Source organism: Narcine bancroftii, chromosome 4, assembly GCF_036971445.1.
Source record: "Narcine bancroftii isolate sNarBan1 chromosome 4, sNarBan1.hap1, whole genome shotgun sequence".
NCBI classification, from domain to species: domain Eukaryota; kingdom Metazoa; phylum Chordata; class Chondrichthyes; order Torpediniformes; family Narcinidae; genus Narcine; species Narcine bancroftii.
The window spans coordinates 134,869,397-134,881,983 of NC_091472.1; the positions used below are offsets into that span (position 1 = coordinate 134,869,397).

Here is a 12,587-nt window from a genome sequence, read left to right on the forward strand (position 1 = left end):
ACTTGGAGAACAATGAATTGCTGTTTGTTGTATCTTCTCAGGAGGCTTCCTTCATCTGTAGGAACTGAAATCTCTTGTATAAGGTTACTGCAGAAAAATCTGATTTATTCATTCACGTGCTGCCTGTGGGACTCTGCTGAGCAGTAAGTATTTGCAAGGTTTGATTACATGACAACAGTAGATGAATTTGTTGAGTACTTCAGGATGTGAACACCACATGGAGCTATAGAAAAGAACATGGTTTTTCTTTTGTGCTGTAATGAGGGAAAGGTCAGCAACAAGAAGAATAAATCAAGATGATTTCTAAACCCAGCAGCTCTGAACTCCTGATACTGATCTCCTAATTGTCTGACACAACTTAAGACACAATCACAACAGCTCCCAGTGATAGCCATTGCAGATAGCCACTTTTCACTGGGAACTCTGCCATTTCCCTGTTAAATTCTGGAAAAATCCTTCTGGCAACTCATCCTTCTGGTACAAATACTACAAATTCATTATCTATTTAATTGTTCTTCCTAAATGTGGATTCCAGGGTCAACGTTTAAAAATATATGTTTACTCCTCCATGTATTTAACAGCAATGACAGGAGTGTGTATTTCTGCATTGCAGATTCCATTTTATTACAGGCATAAAACTTTCCAAATTCCAAGTGGTCACTGATCCAACATTTTCCAGATTTAATGACAAAATCAATTCAGGTAGGTTCAATTTTCCCAAATGGCAAAACTCAATCCTATGCCTCATGTCACAGTATCAATCTTGCTCAGTAAAACACAAGATAGAGCCAGCGCATTCTCCAAAAACTAGCAAGAAGAATCAACATGAATATAATGTAGGGATATAATTCCTCCGTCGTCAGGGAATTGCTATCAAATTTAATCCAACTTTCTGCCCTTTGAATGTCACAGGCAGAGGAAGGTAATTATGTCAGCAGGAAGGTCTTTGATGGATTATATCATATTTTATATTGTATATAGATATGTTTTTGAAGGAGATAGATTGTGAGGGTTTAGTGTAAGTCACAAAAAAAAACACAAACACTTCACAAAACAGATCTCATTTAAAATGCCAGAGCACTGCTCAAGCCAGACAGTCCATGCGCCGAGTGCTTTTGCAAAAACTTTGAAGAATGCGTATAGAGACTTCACAAGTAGGTGATAACTGGACATGCTGTGGAGCTGTGGAGGAATGGATTATTGTTTTGAAAGCAACAGATGAACATACTCATAAGAGTCCAGTGCCACAATCTGTCTGAATGCAGTTTGTTGTTCTAATAAGGTCATGTGGCTTTCTCTAAGAGAGAGAGAGAGAGAGAGAGAGAGAGAGAGAGGAGAGAGAGAGAACTAGTTTCTGTGGTTATGGCAAGCTGGCAACTTGTTTAATACCCCATTTTGAAGATGGGTTGTGAGTTCTCAGTTCAGTCTGTTGGGGACCCTTGTGGTCCATGCAGGAAGAAATGGCTGGCTAGTGTTTCAACTGAAATATGGGAAACAGAGAGGAACTCTGTGGTGACCTGTAGAAGAAGGGGTTATCATTCTGAGAGCCCTGATGGGGCGAGTTTCTTCGACAAGGCACTGAAGTGGCTGATCGGAGTGAGTCAGTTTGTGTGTGTCCAATGAGTAACAAACCTCTCTCTGAAACTAACGAAAACCTTCCTGAGCAGTAACCAATTACTTTTAAACACCAGAGCTTGGTGAAGATTCATAAATGTTAAATTCTGTGCACAGTATAAGAACTTGAGAAATGAGATTGGACTGTGAATGAAAGAACTTTTCTGAACTTATACACACATTACATACACGTTCGCTTAGAATTAGAAGGTTTGATAGTAATAGTAATAAGTTAAAATTTAATCTCATTTTTATATTTAAAGAAAATTAAAAGTAACTTTGGTTTAAGTAACCATTTGTCTTGGTGAATTTATGTTGCTCCTGGGTTTTGGGGTCCTCTGGGCCTGTAACAGGTCATAATGCTATATTAAAAGTTCAGAGTGGCATAAATTGCTAAAAGAAAAATACAAAATTAGTTAAACATTAAGCTTCCTTAACTGACATTACTTCATGAAATACATGCTACACTTCCTTAAACAAAATATTTATCCAGGTATCATTTCCTGTCCATGTTTGAGTCAATGATTCCTCTGAAGCCATTCCCATGGGAAATCTTATATTAAATAAGCAATGGAAACATTTGAAGTCTGTCATTCACTGTCTCAAAAAAATGAGGATCAGAAGATTGTCTTTTTTTGTAGGAGGGGGGAATCAGCTACTGAGGGATAGAGCCGCTTTAATTAACTGTTAATTGTTATTACAGCTGCTTGAGGTGTCAAAATGTTTAGCCCAAAACCTTAGAATCTCAAACCCTGCAGCCAATATAACCCCAGATCCTCACCCGACACAGCTCTGAAGGTCAACAACTACACCTTAACAGTAGCCTCTTTCAAATTGCAGCACCTGGGTCGCCCTCCTGGGACCCGGGTGTGATTACTGGGGCAAAGGTGGCACCTTTCAAATCGTAGGGAGATCTACCCATTAAATTGCCAACCTGGCGATTTAAAGGGGATCCCACTGCAGCAATGTTGCATCACGCACTCACCAGAAGTACTGCCGGATGTTCAGTTGCTGGCTGCCCAGTGACGCACGCACGCAAGCGCTGACGTCACTGGAATAAGCGGGTTGGCCATTTTCTTTTTCAAATCAGCCATGGACGAGACCTAGGTAAGTTTTACTAGGTTTCCTGACTATCTCTGAGTTAGGTCAGGGACCCAGTTGGATTCCGACGGGGTTGACTGAGTCAGACCCTTTCTAATTGCCATGTAATTCGGGCACTAACTGGGCAAATCGCCCTGTTAACCCCATTTTACACGGTAGTTTGAAAGGGCCTAGTAACTGGGCAATTTAAAATATACATGGATAATAATGAAACCATGAATATCATGTGATACTTTTAGTGGATACATCTGGAAGGTGCCAAGTATTTGAAACACATTCATGTGAATGAAACCCTGGGCCAATAGTAAGTCAATTAAGAATAAAAATACAATGCAGCATGTAAAAAAATTATATTTCCCACAATTCAGAAGAAAAAAGTCCTCTTCAGTGTTGTAACAGAGGACTGCATAACAGAAATCATTCAATTAAAAAAAAAATGAAACAGCATGAAGAAGGACCTTTCAGCCCATGAAATCCATGCCACCAATTACACCCAATTAACCTACCAACCCCTTATGTTTTTGGAGGGTGGGACAGTGGAAAGCAGAGTGCCTAGATAAAACCCATTCAGGCCATGGGGAGAACCATACAAACTCTTCACAGACAGCGGCGGATTCAACTCTGGGTCGCTGGCTCTGCAATAGCATTGCAATAGTAGTGCAACTTTGTTTACAAAATGGCTCAGAATTTCAGAGTTCTCAGCCATAAATGGCAACTTCCTTTGGTAAGTCCATTCTCCCAATGGTCAGAAACTCCACATAAGTGATTGCTAAAATGTGCCTTGGGTCTTTGCAGTCTGTCTCCAGTTAAATCACAACTCCAGCACTAATTGCATGGACTTAAGACACAGCGCCACTGCAGTTTTCAAAACAAGGACCAAACAGTTACCATATTCGTGAGCTTTATATATACAATAAGCAGTAGAATTGTGACATTTCATTTCAGCTCACAAAAGGATGCAGGCTCTTGCAGACTGCTTTCCAGGGCCTGAACAGTGGTGTAACTAGGGTTGGTGCCCGTTGCGGCAACTAAAGGTGTCACTCTCCCCTCCCCCCCCCACCCCATCCAATGGACTGAGAGTACGAGTGTACCGAGTATAGAAGAAACAGGTATGTGTTCCTCACATGTCTGGGGTGGCGATAGCGGTGTGAGCGGGACAGCAGGCGGACAGTGGAGGGAGGGTTGTGGCGGAAGTGGGGTGGTGGCAGCGGTGGCACCAGAGTGCATTACAAGGTTCAAAAAGTAAATTAGCATCGAGTTTTAGCCTTGTAGGTGTATTGATACATGTAAACTGGGCTCTCGAAAAATTTTTTGTTGTTATAATTAAACCACAGGGATATGTTTATAAAAAATTTTTAAAAATCTCTGCTGAAACACTGCACCAAAATTTTATTTTAGTGTCACCTCCTCTAATGATGTCACCTGGTGCAGTCCGCACCCCACTAGTGATACCAGTGGGCCTGAAATAGTTTCCTTTGCAGAAAAGCATATACGATCTAGATTTTCAGCAAAGATAGGAAGTGTGGGGAAAGTTGCAGTTGTGTACTAAAATCTGTAACCTCTTCCAGTTCAACCCACTTGGCTTGCCCCACTAATTCCAGGCTATCCCCTCCCTATCCAGGAAGTTCTCTCCAAGGCTGGTCACTACATGCTTACTAATTCCGGCCACTGCTTTCTTACCTTTGAATCACCCATTCCCTCTGACCTCTTGAATGTTTATGTCATTGTCAGATATCCGATTTCTCCCTCTAAGCTCACCCATTAGGTGTCAACAGCTCACACACTTGACAGTTCAGCATTTAACTACTGATCAGCAAACTCTAAGACCTGGGACTCAACACCCCACTGTGTAATTGGATCCTGGATTTCCTCACCTCCAGACCACAATCAGTGAGGATTGGTAAGAATATCTTCTCCACAATCTCCATCAGTACTGGAGCACCACAGGGCCACGTTCTTATCCCCCTGCTCTACTCACTATACACCTATGACTCTGTGGCTCAGTATGACAACAACACCATCTACAAATTTTCTGACAATATCATGGTAGTGGGTTGTATAAAAAGAGGTGATGAGTCAGCAAACAGGAGGAAGAGTGAAAACTTGGCCGAATAATGCAACAACAATAACCTCACACTCAATGTCACCAAAACCAAGGAGTTGATTGTTTACTTCAGGAAGAGAAATATAGATGTGCAGGATCCAGTGATTATTGGGAGGGTGGGGGGGGGGGGGGGTCAGAGGTGGAGAGGGTGAGAAAATTTAAATTCTTGGGAGTCACTATCTCGGAGGATCTTTCTTGGACCCAACACACAAATGGCATCATGAAAGAAGCAAGTCAGCGCCTCTACTTCCTCAGGAGTTTGCGGAGGTTTTGCAATGACATCAGAAACCCTACAGGGATATGGTGGAAAGTGTACTGACTTGGCTGCATCATGTCTAGTATAGGGACATCAATACCCTTGAGCGTAAAGCCCTGCAAAAGGTAGTGGATACAGCGCAGGACATCACAGGCAAAACCCTTCCTACCATCATGAACATCTACAGGGAACGCTGCCATTGGAGAGCAGCAGCAATCATCAAGGATCCACACCTCCCAGCACACGCTCTTTTTTTGCTGTTACCATCAGGAAAGAGTTATAGATCCCACAAGACACATACCATCAGCATTAGACTCATCAACAACAAACTCAATCTAAATTCAGATTTATTGTCAGAGTACATGACGTCACATATAACGCTGAGATTCTTTTCCCTATGGGCCAGGCAGAATATCCACTTAGTGGTAGTGCAAAAAAACTGTACTCAAGAAAAGATACATACACAAAAGAAAGAAATGTAAACAAAATGACTGTGCGATACAGAAAAGAATAAACATTAAGTAGTAAATAATGTGCAAAGTAGGAGTCCTTAAGTAAGTCTCAGATTGAGTTTGTTGTTTACGAGTCTGATGGTGGAGGGATAGCATCTGTTCCATTCTTTTTAAAATATTTTTATTGAGATTAAAATAGAAGTCTTACATACAAAATCTACTAATATAACAAACAACAGGTCATATGAAATGCATATCACAAATGAAATAAAAATATAAATCAAAACCTATCCATATTTGTTTATCTAAATATATATTTATTTAAATCATCAAATTCTATCAGTATGGTAATTAACCGTCAACCTGTTTCTCATAATATAATCCAATATAGTTCTGGATATAAAATAAATAAGACTAAATTGAACAATCCCTTTGTCTAAACAAAGGGTACATTCTGTCTTATTTAATATATGATCTATGACGTTAACCTAAAAAATGAGATAAAAAGAAAAAATAAGAAAACAAAAAATACCAAAAACTAAATCTAATCTAACCCCTCCCTCTAATTAAAGTTAACTTTTAAAAATTGTGAAAATGTGGATTGAATAGCGATCTTTAGACACCAGACAGAGAATGTCTGGAGCATCCAGATTTCTTCAATCTTTCAATTATGATAGTAAACTATGAATGGGCCCCACATCTTGTCAAAATGAAATTTCATATCTTTAATATTATATCTAACTTTTTTCCAAAATTAAATAGGACATAACATCATGTAATCACTGGGCATGGGTGGATGGGGAGTCCTCCTTCTATTTCATTAAAATTACTCATCTAGCTATCAACGAGGTAAAAGCTAGAATTTTGTCTTGGGTTGAAGTCAAGGATATATTCTCTTCTTGACAAAAGCCAAACAAAGCAATTAAAGGGCTTGGTTCTATTTTGATTTTTCAGACTTAGTCAAAAATTTTAAAGATATCTTTCCAAAATTTTTCTAAATTAGGGCATTCCCAGAACATATGAATCAGCGAGGCTTCACATATTTTATGCTTATCACATGAAGGATCAACATCTGGGTAAAAACGAGATAGTTTAACTTTGGACACATGTAACCTATACACCACCTTAAAGCAATGTTGTGAACAAAATGAGGATTCATTAATCAAGAGTGGAAAACCAATTTTGATCTATAAAAGATATACTCAAATTGCGGACCAAATCATTCTTAAGCCCAGTCATTGAAGCTACTCTTAAATCTAATAAGTTATTATATATAATTGGTATTAATCCATGCTGGGAGAACAGCAAGTCAAAAATATTTTTTTCTGAGATTCGAGAAAAATCAGAAAGTTTAGACAACAAAATGTCTAATGTAAATATCTAAAAATTTACTGTTGGGAAGTTGAAATTTGGCATTCAAGAAGAAGCAAATTTGTTTTGAATAAAAAAGACCTCTACATTTAATACCTAATTTAAACCATTCCTTAATACCTGCATCTAACAAAGAAGGTTATCTATAATAAGACTGGCAAGAGAAAAACTATTATGGCTAAAATATTTTCTAAATTGTGTCCATATTCTCAACCTATTTCTCATTATTGAATTATGTGTCAATTTAAAAAGAGGAACCTAAAATACCTAACATTGATGAATTTTAGTAGTTTACCAAAATGTACCAATAAAAGTAGATTAGCTGTTGCTTTTCATGAAAGCAGAGATTTTACAATGAATAACTAGAAATGGAATTGAACATAAAGTATCCTTATATGTGGACGATCTTTTGCTTTTTATCTCAAACCATTAAGTTTCTATACCAAGTATATTAACTTTGCTTACCCAAGTTAGCAGGTTTTCAGGTTATAAACCTAATTTTCATTAAAGTTAACTATTACCTCTAAAAGGATCTTTTTCAAGATATTCCAATTTCCCGTTTAAAATAGTGAAAGACCAATTAAGATATTTGGGAATCACAATGACATGAAGTCATAAAGATCTATTGAAAGAAAACTTTTGGTATTATTTAATCAGATTAAATAATTATTATCGGGATGGTCACCGTTATCCATTACAATGATTGGACATATCAATTCGATTAAACTAAACATTTTACCAAAATTTCTATATCTTTTTACAAGCTTTATCAATTTTCATTCGGAAATATTTTTTTGATTCAGTGGACTGGTTGATTTCCTCATATATATGGCTCAAAAAACAACCTTGTATAAATAAGCCTCATCTTCAAAAGACTAAATGGAATGGGGGACTATAATTTCCAAATCTTAGATTTTATTAACATGCGTAATTTTTTTTAGTAGCATCTGTTCCTGAACCGGGAGATGCGAGTCTTGTGGCACCTCTACCTCTTTTCTGATGGCAGCAGCGAGAACAGAGCATGTCCTTGACAACTGGATCCTTGATAAATGCTGCAGAGAAGATCTCATTTACGGACTCTTGCCTTTGCACTTCATTTTTTAGTTTTTTTCCTCTCTGTATTGCAGTCAGATGTTTACATTCGTTTACATGTGTACATTGTGTACTTTCTTTTTGCACTACCAATAAGCGGTAATTAGGCCTGGCCTGCAGTGAAAAAGGATCTCAGGATTGTATGTGATGCCATGCATGAACTCTGACAACAAATAAATAAATCTAAAATAACCAGTCTGAAATCCTAACAGAATGCAAAGCTTGGGCCTATTGGTTTATTTTTTTTCATTATCTGTGAAATGTCTTGTTCATTAAAGGTGACACACAAGGGAAAGTTTCTTCATATTTTCTTTGAAAGGTGACAGCTGAAATCTTTGAACAACCCCCCCCCCCCCCCCATACTTTTTCCTTTTGCTTTCCTAACATAAAATGTAACAGGCAAAATGCACCAGGAGAATCATTTTAGGCCCCCAAAAAGAAGGGGTGGGGGGGGGGGGGAGGCAGGGGAATGGATTACAAAACATTTCTTACCCAGGCTATGGATGGAATTTTGAGTTCTCAGCTACAAACCATTGCTGTAGTAAAACCCATAAATTCCTCTGAAAAGAGAATAAGACAGTTGCCAGAAAACAGTAAAAATGACTCCTGTCACATTCTCTGATCCCTTCTTGTTATTTATCTTGGTTCTTGTGTTTTGGGAACAAAAGGCCACCTGGGCACATAATGTTTTTATTTTGTGAAAGAAGACTTGAGCCCATTCCAGCATTGTGCAACACTTCCACAAATCCCTGCTGCCAAGAGGTTAGGAGGCTCCTTGCTCAGATACCATGCACTCTGTTCTGGACATTATCAAATTTCACTTATTTATTCATTCCTGGGATGTGGTCTGTTGGCAAGACCAATATTTATTGCCCATTCTGAATTCTCCTTGCACAAGGGCAGCTAACAACTACATTGCTCTGCATCCCTGTGCCAACTGGGTAAGGAGGATATAGCTCCTTGTGCAAAGCTCATTACTGAACCAGATGGGGTTTAAAGGCAATCTAGTATTTCTTTGCGGACACTAGCTTTTTATTCCGGATTTCTTTAACAAATAGGATTTAAATTCACCAGATACTTTTGAAAAAATATTCATATTTTGGAGTAAAAAAACTGAAATGCTGCAAATATCTAGGATATTTTTGACAAAAATATATTGCCAACATGTAGCACAGTCAATAACCACAAGCAGACATGAAGCGAGTGATTAAAGGCTTTAATATCCAGAAACATCATGCATGTCTCTACATGCTGCTGGCCTGGATCCAAGGCTGGTATGGAGGGAGGAGACTAGGGTTATCAGCCTTTACTAGGGGTCTACAGGGTCAGAGGTGGGCCAGCCTGTACAGTCTAGTGAGGTTACCTCTGCAGTACCATATCCCAACACATGACATTTTGGGCTTGAGCCCGTCTTAAAGGAAAAATCAGAAAAGGCAGAAGCAGGATATAACAGAGTCTCAGAATTCTTGCCTCTGTCTCCATCATGTCAGCACCCAGGATGAGGACTTCCATGCCAAATCATCAGAGATGTCCTCCTTCTTCAAACAATGTGGCTTTCCCTCTACCACCATCAATTTAGCACCCACCTGTATATCCTCCATGTGCAACAAGGACAGGTTTCCTCATCCTTCACCTACCACCCTATTAGCCTCCGTATCCACGCCACCTAATTTGTGATCCTACCACTAGACACATATTCCCCTCTCCTCCTTTCACAGGGACCACTCCCTCCAAAACTCCATTGTCCACTCCTCCCTCCCCACCAATCATCACCTTGGTAACTACCCCTGTGACTACAGGAGATGTTCCACTTGCGCCCACACCTCCTCCTTCAGCACCATTCAGGGCCATCCTTCCAAGTGAAGCAACATTTCACTTGTGAATCTACAGGGGTCATCTACTGCATCTGGTGCTCCCACTGTGGTTTCCTGAGCATCAGAGAGACTAGACGGTGACTGGGAGGTCACTTCTTTGAGCACCTCCACTCTGTCTGCTGCAATAACATGGATCTCCCTGTGGCCATCCATTTCAATTTACCATCCCACTCCCTTGCTGACATGCATGTCCATGGTCTCATGTACTGCCAAACTGAGACCACTCGTAAATTGGAGCAACACCACCTCATCTTCTGACTGGGCCCCCTTCAACTGGATGGCATTAATATCGATTTCTCTTGTTTTCATTAAAAAATTCCCCCCCATCCCCTTCTTCCCCAGTTGTCTCTCCATTTCCTGCCTCCTTTCACACAGACATGATAAATTTCACCTAGACCCTTATCATACCAATTAACACCTTTTGTTGATCTGGATTCCTCCCCCATTGTTTGAATTCTGAGACTTTCTGGTATATCCTGCCTTTTCTGATTTTTCCTTGAAGAAAGGCTCAGGCCTGAAATGTTGGCAATATATTTTTGTCAAAAAGATCTGAGATGCTGAATAAACCAGGTGAGTTCCTCCAGCATTTTGGTGATTTTACTACACCACAGCATCGAAGCCTCTCATGTTTCCGTCATGTTTTGGGGATTTGAGTGGCCTGGGGTGTGGGTCTTGCTGCATAGGCCAATATTTACAGTCCATTCCCATTTGTCCCTGAAAAACTGATACTGAGCAGTCTTCCTGAACTGCTGCAGTCCCTTTGGTGAAGGGTCTCACTCAGTCCTATTGGGGACAGAATTCCAAGACTCAGGGACAATTAAGTTCGAGATTAGAAGAGTGAATGAATTGGAGGTGAAGCTGCAGGTGCTATTCACTTGCATATCTTCCTTAATGAAAGAAGTCATGGGGTTTGGGAAGAAGTTGTCAGAATAGCCTGGATTTGATTGATGGTGGAGGGAATGAATGTTAAGAGAAGTGTTTGGGGTGCCTGTGCAGTGAACTGCTTTGACCTGGATAGTATCAAGCTCCTGGGTGCTGTTGGAGCTGGCTGGCTGTGTCATCACACTGCTGAAATGTACATCATGGAAAGATATAGAGGTGAGAATCTTTTTGAGGCACACCATGCCTCACACATGCTCTTGTAATAATTATGTTATGCTGCTAGTCCACTTGAACTTGGTGATCCAAGCAGGATAGGAGACTCAGACCAGATGTTAATCTCATTGAATATTAAGGGCTGGTGATGTTTTGTGAAAGATTATCAATGCTTGGAATCCTTGTGGTGAAGACATTACTTACATGTCGCAGAATGTTGTCTTGGTCTTGCTGAATCCGGCAAGGATTGCATCAATTGCTGAGGAGATGTGAATGGAATTCAACATTGTGCATTCTTCAGCAAACATTCCCACTTCTGACCTCATCATGAAATGAAACTAATTGATATATCAGTTGAAGGTGGTTAGGCTTAGAACACTGCTATATGCAACTCCTGTGATGATACCTTGGATAACTGATCTTCAGAAACCACAACTTTCCTCCTTTAAGAGAGGTATGATTCCAACTGTCGTAACCATCAACGTTCATTGATTTAATTTTTACCAGAACTCAATGAAGCTACATTTGACCTAATGCTGTCTTGACGTCAAGGGGAGTTGGTCTCAGGTCACCTCTTGAGTGCCTTTTACACAGCTGCTTCATTCTGGGATATTTGTGGCTTTATTACGCTGCACCTTTTGTGTAAAAGGCACTGACATGGAATTGGAGGGGGCGGTGGGGGGAGGTGGGGGTGGGGGAGTCATTCCAATCTTGGCTTTTTTCCAGCTGCAGAGGCAGAAACAGTACTGGAACACTGAATGTGTAAAAGGGGCGATCCGGCATTCCGGGATCATGATGGGAAAGGGTGTGTATGTGTACCATATTTTTTTAGTGCATATATACATTTAAAACTTGGACAAAGCATACAAGTAGGACAACAGGAAAAATCTTTTTAATAATAATAGTGCTGTCCCACTCTCTCCCAGTGGCCCGCTGTCCAGCTCTCTCCGGCTGGCTTGCAATTATACAGGAAAGCTAAAAGGCAGAGACGATCTGGCTAGGGAATACCTGACTGGCTGGCATCTGTGGGTTAGCCCATCTAGGATGTCTATGCGTGCTCCCATAAATGCAGAAGTCTGAAATGAGCTGGTGGTGAAATAAGAGATACATCCTCTACTAGGCTCTCTGTTTCGTTAGGTGGGTGAAGCACTGGGAGGACAATGAGAGATGATTTGATTCAGAAGTACATAATTCGGTTGGCACTGAAAAGAGATTGGAAGTGTTCTGACCATCGGTTGAGGATGGAGATCTTGTCGCTGAGGAGGACTTTGCCGTCTGAGCTGCGCAGCGGGCTTTGGACTTGGGGTGAGGGGCCGTACACAGCCTTTAGAGCCTCGTAGAAACCCCTGAAGTCGCCAATGTCCGCGCTGAGCTGGGTTCGTTTGGCGAGGCTAGTCCACCACTCATTTTGGATCTCCCGGAGTTTGCGCTGAAGATGGCTGCATGCAAGACAGAAGGCTTGTTTCTTCTCTGGACAGGACGGCTTTGTAAGGTGAGCCTGGTGGGCAGCTCGCTTCTTTGCCAGCAGCTCCTGGATTTCCTGGCTGTTTTCGTCAAACCAGTCCTTGTTTTTCCTGGAGGAGAAGCCCAGTACCTCTTCAGTGGATTGCAGTATGGTAGTCTTCAAC

At 40.5% G+C, this 12,587-nt stretch overlaps 1 protein-coding gene across 4 annotated transcripts in view; it reads right to left on the reverse strand.

The window, feature by feature from the left end:
* Positions 1-12,587, reverse strand: part of emid1 (EMI domain containing 1) — a 383,223-nt gene that overhangs the window by 55,929 nt on the left and 314,707 nt on the right. The window lies entirely within an intron of this gene.